Below are 8370 nucleotides of genomic sequence, written 5' to 3'. Positions count from 1 at the left end.
AAAGTATCCTCATTAAAGTCCAATAATGGTCAAATCCATTTATTTTTTGATTTTCGAATAATGTCTGTTGAGTTGGGTGACTTTCAAAATATGAGTCCCTCAAAAAAAAGGTTGGGAAACACTGCTCTAGGTCTCCAACCTTTCCCTCTACTCTGAGCTACTTTTTATGAAACAAAAATACTAGAGAGCTACTCATTTTAGCGGTCGCAAGAAATTGAGTAAATATAAGAGTCATGGCAAGCCGTAGATGAGATACCGTTAGAAAAACATATACCTTTATCAATCAAATCTGAGTTATTCAGCACGATACTTATAATTCAGAAATCACTTGACGAGCTACTTGGAAGGAGGTGGAGAGCTACTGGTAGCTCCAAACTACAGGTTGGAGAACCCTGCTCTAGGTATTGAACAAATGTAAGGTAGAACTGTTTAATGTCATATTGTGGAACTTTCCAAGCAGAACAATGGCATATCCATAAAAACACACCAAACAGTTACATTCTGCATCTGTAATATTACCAGTATTACCATGTGTTCTTACAGTATATCTTTGTAATCCCTCACTTGTCCAAGGAGATCCCATGGCAAAAGAAAATTGCATCCTGTAAACTGGACTGACATTTTTAACAATGATTTGCCACTCACCCAGGAAGGTTCTGAAAGAGTTCTGGTAGGTCACTGCCTGTGTGAAGGAAGAAGTAAACAATACTGAAACTAACACACCCTTTTACAGTAAACTCATGTTGACACCTTTGGGTAATTCAGTGGACTTAACTAATAACAGATACTCCTTCCTTACTCCTTTGTGCAGATGACAGAATAAAAAAATGTTTGTGCTGTGTGGTCTTATGTTAGTTCGTATATAAGACCATTCTAAAAGTGTTCAGGAAAGGTTCAACTTGAGAGATTTGAGATTTTTTCAGTATTGACACTTGTTCCAATCAGTATGTTGTTTCCTGTTTGTAGTATCTGAATATCGATTCTTTTGACAGCCCTAGTAGACAGCAACAGAGAGTTTACAGGTGAGAAAGGTAGAAAATATATTCTTACATTTTAACTTTCTCTGCAAATGCTTGGACCGCTTTTCTCTTAAAGGTCCTACATTACATTAAATTGACTTTTGTGAGCATTTAACCATGTTATAATGTTGTTACCTGGTCAAAAACATACCTGGAGTTGTGTTTGTTTCATTCCCACATGTTTGAGTAATCCATTATTATTAGTCTGTCTAAATCTCCAAAGCTCAAAATGCTGTATTCTACCTTGTGATGTCAAGAAGTGGTAGTTTTCAAGTTAACAGCTACGTTTTACCTTTAATTCAGTAAAGATTGGCAACTGGAAGTGGAATAGAGTTTTCAGTTTGAGAGACGAACTAAATATTTCAGATTTGTGTATTAAGAATAAAACCAGGTATATTTGTGATTTAAAAAATTATAACATAGATCAGTAAATAGCGTAATATGGACGGATTTACCACAACTGTTTCCTTGAGGCATAGTCCAGGTTTCATACTAGCACTTGTTGTGTATTTCTCCAGCTAAAAACCCTCCCCAACTCCTCCTCCTCCTCCTCCTGCAGCAGCCCCTCGGCCCTGCTCAGACCCTGGTCGTGGAGTCTGCTGACATCTGTCTCCATCACACTGCTCTCTCACAGCAGTTCTCTCATATTCCATCTAAGCTCGCATTCCCATTCGGCGCGGCGCGTTGGCTGACCTTGATCTATCCTTGCCTTTCCAGAGACGGGCTGAGCAGCGGCGGAAGGAGCAGCTATCCATCTTACCTCCATGTGCCAGGGTAGCCAAACAAGCTCGGGGGAAACTACCGGTGGCGAGGTGGGGCGTGCAGGCGTCACAGACCTGAGTGGCACAATCGGTCAAATTATTGGAGCTGCTGGGACCAAGGTTGGAACCCCATATGGAGAAAGCAGGTGTGGATTTTTAGGTCTATATAGCAGCATTGTGTGAATTACCTAAGCCCTGCAAAAGGCTTAAAAAGAGGGTTTTACTTCTATTGGGTATTAATTAAAGGGCCATTTTCTGATCTATGTTATAATGTTGATTTCTCATCAAAAACATACTTGGAGTTGTGTTTTGTTTCATTCACACGTTTAACACACAAACCCTGCACATTTAGGGTTCTTTTCTCAAACAGAAAACACCTATGATGTCATGTGATAATACAGGAAACGGTCCACTGTGTTTTTAAAATCCACACATCTTCATTAAAATCATTTGGATAATTTCAACCCTGGAATTGTCAATCTCTACGGAACTAAAGGTAAAAGGTAGCTGTTAACTTGATAAAAAAGAATGAGAACTTCACACATCAATTACGTGAGATGGGTGCGTCGGAGGAGAGGAAGCAGCCTAAGAACATACAGAAAAATCTGTTAACTGTTAAAATCTGCTAAAAAGCTGTTAACTTCAAAAATATGCTTCAAGACATCACAAGATAGAACAGTTTTTGTTTTGAGCTTTGAAGATGTAGACAGACTAATAATAAAGGATTACTCATACACAACTCAACAAGGTATGTTTTTGATGAGGGAACAAGATTCTAACGTGGGTTAAAGCTCACAAGAATCCGTTTTACTTAATATAGGACATTTAACTGAACATATTTAGATCACCATGTTATCTTTCATTGTTTTGAAAATGCTATTTTCACTGTAATCAATGTTTTAATAGGTTTTACAAGTTTCACATTTATATTTGATGTTGACTTTCTCCTCCTGATGCACTCTGCGCTAAGTCACTCCCCCTTCAGAGCAGAATCACAATCAGCATGCATGCCACTAATGAAACTACTGCACATCGCATCAGGTTTATCAAGATGATGTGTACAGTTTTGTATCATGCTTTTGCATTTTTATAGAGAATTGTGTGGAATCCGTGTATCATTCCTTCATTCAAACCTAATGCAAAACAAACAAGAGAACAATAGGTGTAGCCAGGTCAGGTTCAGAGGTGTGGAAGCTCCATTATGGCCATTAATTGTTATGCTAATTAGACCCCATAACCTGCACAGGTCAATAGGCCAAACTAACTAACAGAAACTGTAAACAAGTAGGTATGTTAGTTTCAGTTAGTTAGCTCCTCCCTGCAGATATAAGGAAGTGTCCACCAGCGTCTGACCAGAACTGAAGAAGCAGCTTGGATGAGCTGTGAAACGTCTTCAACCAAACTAACTTTTGTCCAGTTGACAAACTTAATTTTCTCCTCATGGATTCTACCGGGACGACTGAAGGATTCTTCACACATTCCTACATTCGTTTTTCAGAATAAAACCAAAAATAAGAAAACGAAAAAAAAAACAACAATTTTCTTCATTATTTGTCTCCAAAATAAAAAAAAAAAAAAAAAAAAAAACAGATAACGATTTGTTTTTTCAGTTGTCGATTTTGTATTAATGAATAATGGAAAAAAATGGACTGAACCAGGACTAAAACATGACTAAACCAGGTCTAAACCAGGAATGAACCTGGAATTAACCAGATCTAAACCGGTCTCAGTCCCGCTCTGGTCCTGGTCCGGTCCCGGTCTCAGTTCTGATCGCTCGACAGTCTACGCATGCGCACCTCCGGGCCCATCCTGACACTCCTTATTCAGTCCTGGTTTAATCCTGTTTCAGTTCTGGTTTAGTCCTGATTTAGCCCTGGTTTATGACTGAGACCAGGACCAGACCAGGACTGAGACCAGGACCAGATCAGCACCAGATGGGTACTGAGACCCGGACTGAGATCGGGACCGGATCAGGACTGAGACCATTTTAGGCCTAGTTTAGCCCTGGTTTAGACCTGTTTTAGACCTGGTTTAGACCTGTTTTAGACCTGGTTTAGACCTGTTTTAGACCTGGTTCTGCTGTATGTGGCGCAGAAGTCCAGCATCGCAGTTTAAGTCATGGAAACGGGAAACGGCTGTTATCCATTTTTTCCACTATTCAATTAAACACAAAATTGAAAACTGAAAAAAAAAAAAAAAAATACAACAAATCATTATCTGCTTTTTTCATTTTGAGTTTGGAGACAAATAATGAAGAAAATAGTTGCTTTTTCATTTTCCTATGTTCGGTTTTATTTTGCACAGAATTTTGCTCCTTATGGTTATTAAGGAGAGTTGGCATAGGGCCTGGTAGAGATTGCTAAATTAGTGAAACATGCATGGATGAATCCCCTGTTTTTAGATGAGTGCAGTTAACAGGTAGATTAGGCAATCAAGGACACACATGGTCCACCTGTATCAAACCAAATATGGCTGCAGACAAAACATCGGAAGAAATATCACAAGGGAGAGAGAAATGTTATTTTGTTTGATGAGCTCATCTGTTTCACATGTGTCACTAAAAAAAAATATTAATATAAATAATAATCTGATTTGATGATCATGTTTGGTTGGACTCAAGATGGCGTCCAGACTGACATCCCAGTGTATAAAAACTACAAAGAGTTATCATTCTGGATTTGCTAGGCAGCCTCTATGAACGACTGTAAGATGATGTAAACCAGAGCAGAGCAGACTATCTGGACAAGGGACAAAAATGAATACACAACTATGTATTATATGTCTTTGATAAGAAAACATTAAAACATGCACCAAAAAACATATCTTGACATCTTGACCGCTGTTAAGGTGTTTTTCCTTGGCATGTTGAGGTATTGCTTTGCTGCTGTTTTAGCCTCTCAGCTTTGACCTTGTCCCTCCCCAGAGCTCACATCCAGGTTGTTTTTCCACACTCTTTTTGCAGCAGATTGTCTCAGATGTCTGGCTCAGGGTAAAAGTGCGATGTCAACTGTCTCATCACCAGACCTGATCCCAATGCAAGACAAGAGCTGAAATGTCCAAAAAATCGAATATGTTTTGTCATTTACTGTGTCCATTTTGCCCTTTTTAAAAAACAAGAAAAATATAAAATAAAAAATGGCAGTAAAGTCATGCATAGAGAAGATATTAGGTCCCCAAATGGTGCATCCAAGACATCTAGCTGAGAGCAAATAAACAAGTAAATTGGGAGATTAATTATTAAAGCAAGTTAATTAAAAGAAAATGCCTTATTTAGTAGTTTTTAAATTATATATGACACATAATTAGGTCTATAAAGGTTATATTGTGAAAAGTGCTGCACACGCAAGCACAAGACACAAAATGAACGGAAAGTTGCTTTGCTTGTTGACACATACGGAATGTACTGTCCCTTTGTGAACTCAATGTGTGGAATCCAAAGCACTAAACTTATTTGTTATATCTATGGGAGCATTCACAGTTGTTGTTAGTAAGTCCTGGATTGAAGCCATTTTAGTTCTGATCTAGGCCATGTTTAGTTTTTGGTTTAATCCTGGTTTAATCCACGCAAAATTACTCAAGTCAAAAAAAGTATCAGGTTATTTATTCAATGAGAGACTGATATTCACTTTTACTATTCTTATACTCTTCACTAATATAAATATTAGTGAATATAAATTAAAACATGCATTCTTACTGTGAGCAGGATCACCTGTAGGCTGGGACCTAGCATAGGTATTAGGCATTCATGCTATAACCTGGCACCAGCATCTGTGCACTAATCTAGTACAAATAAAAGCATATCATACCATAATATACCTGCTTGTCTCCATAGAGATAGTTGGAGTGTAAAGGCCCATATTACACTATTTTGTGATCTGTTATAATGTTGTTTCCTCATCACAAACATACCCAGAGTTATGTTTTGTCTCAGTCACATGTTTAACACACAAATCCTGCATATTTAGGCTGAGATCTTCTCTCAAACTGAAAACACTCTGTTCTACCCTGTGACAGGAAGTCCTCAACTGTGTTTTTAAACTTCATACACCTTTACTAGAATCAGCTGAATAATTTCAGTCCTGAATGTCCAGTCTCCATTAAACAAAAGATAAAATGTCACTGTTAACTTGAAAACTACCACTACATGACATCACAAGGTGGAACAGAGCATTTTGAGCTTATAATAATAAAGGGTTACTCCAACTCAACATTGTAACAGTTTAAACAGGGTTCCCACTCTTTTTCACTGACAGAATTTCAAAACTTTTCCATGAATTTTTCATGACCTAAAATGAACTTTCCATGACTTTATGGCACCTACATGTGTAGAATTGAACAGACTTTTAGGGCTAAATATGAAATGTTAACCCTTTCCACTCACCTTATGGTATTATAGTTTTTTAACATTCAAGACATTGATTTACTGTCAATGCATTTATTGTCGTCTTTTTTAAATAAAAGGCACAAATGTTCGAAAATAATCATATCTGCCAAATGATAACTTACCAGAACGCTGTACTAAAATTCAGTGACTTTTTCAAAACTTTCATTGAATTTACAAAATACCAAGACTTTGGCCAGACCTGGAAAATGACTGAATGATTTTCAATTTCCATGACTTTGGATTTCCATGAGCGTGGGAACCCTGTTTAAAGCTCACAAGAGTCAGTTCAGTGTAAAATAGGACAATTAATGCCATACTGTGGAATATTCCAGGCAAGCAGTAACATCTCCATTGTGACAAGTAGAGTTGGCAGACGCTCCACTAGGAAATTTTAGCACTACATTTCTGGTTACACATTGAGATCTAGGCACTAATAGGCACTTTAAAATGGGACCTTCTAGGACCACTGTGGTTGTAATTGGTATCTGAATGGTGGTCTTTTATATTTTGCAGATGGACCATACTCACTGAAGCCAGGTGTTCTTCTCTCCATCTCTACTCTAATACGTCATTAAACGAACTTCACTATTACAGCTCCACACCAATACAACACCAATACGCACTACATTTACTCTAGTCTAAAACCCAAACGCCCATCTACGAATACCCCCGAACGATTTTAACTTTAGCTGTTACAATTTTACGAAAAGTTTCATTATGGTAAGTGTGATTTGGCTCACCGTTTTTGCTGGAGGACACTTCTCTCAGTCACCTCCTCTCTCCTTCCTCACTAACCCTCTCCACCTCTCCTTCAGCTCGTCTAAATCCAGCTAACCTCATCTTCTCCTGTCACTCTCCATTTTCCCCTCATCCTGCACCATATACCCTCCCAATCAGCCCTATTGTAGACCCTTTCCTTCTGGTTGCCTTCCCCGCCTTTGCTTTTTCTCTTACCCAATTTGCGCTATAGGCTACGCCAGTCCTTTTTCAGCATGCCTCCAGACACGCGCTTCTTTTTTTTTTTTTTTTCATCTTCTCCGTACATGGTAATCACCTTGCAAATCAGCTCCTGTGTCAGTTGAAGTGTTGCAGACTTGTTTGGGTCCCTCCCCCTTAATCTGCACGACGTCGAGATGGTCGCGGACTGCAGAGCACGCTAGTCAGGAGTGAATTTATGTGTTAAAGGATGCCACGGTGCAAATGGCGGGGAAGAAAAGCTAGCTTACAGCAAAGAAATGAAGTGCGCTGTTAAAATACTCCAAACGCCAAGAAAAAGGAAGGAATACAAAAGCTTGAAGAATTGTTGTTATGAGTCATTGATGGACTACGGTAGGAAACATGGCGATTTCAGCGGTTAGTGGCCCATTTAAAACCTTCCCATGCTGGTTGATGTTAATTTTATGAGGAACAAAAGTTTTTCAAGTTGTAATAGGAGGCGATTGGAAGTTGGGTTGGAAGAATAGAGCAAATCTAAGAAGTGTCATCAGATGTAATGTGAGTTTAGTTCTATTAACACTTTTTATGAGTAAAGATCTCATCCAAAATATGGGACCACAAGCTATGATGTTAAAATCTATGATGTTAAAATCTATGATATTAAAATCTATGATGTTAAAATCTATGATATTAAAATCTATGATATTAAAATCTATGATGTTAAAATCTTAATACCTGCAGCACATATCCAGTATCTCTTATACAGTGTTGGGAGTAATGTGTTATAAAAGTAACAAATTACTGTAATGTATTGCTTTTTGCTGTAACGCAGTAACTAAGGCATTACAGGGAAAAAAAAATAAAAAATTTACTCTGTACAAATGCCAGTAATGAGCATTATAGTGCATTTTTAACCTGGATTGAAGTGGTGGTTTTTTTTCTTCATACAAATTTGCTAAAATCACTGCAATATCAGCAGCGGTGAAACGCCATCTTTACGATTCCAAGTGTTGGGACGGGCCCACAGGTGCGCCCGTGTAGACTGTCGGGTGACCGTGGGCGAAAGGACCAACGTAAAGTTATGCGCCACACGGAGCTACCCGCAGCTGATGCCCAATCACGTTTTGCGGACACCCTGCTCCACGGGCTTGGGGTTCTCTTAGATTCCAAGTCCTCAGGCTCTGGTTTGTACTGTACTGAAGTATAATTTTAGGTATGTGTGCTTTACTTGAATGTCATTGTCCTGGAATGTTCCACAGAATGAAATTAA

The sequence above is a fragment of the Boleophthalmus pectinirostris genome, unplaced genomic scaffold (assembly GCF_026225935.1).
Source record: "Boleophthalmus pectinirostris isolate CB_2022bp ecotype Guang Dong unplaced genomic scaffold, ASM2622593v1 HiC_scaffold_6, whole genome shotgun sequence".
Lineage (NCBI taxonomy): Eukaryota > Metazoa > Chordata > Actinopteri > Gobiiformes > Gobiidae > Boleophthalmus > Boleophthalmus pectinirostris.
Note: the sequence above shows the minus strand (reverse complement) of the source record.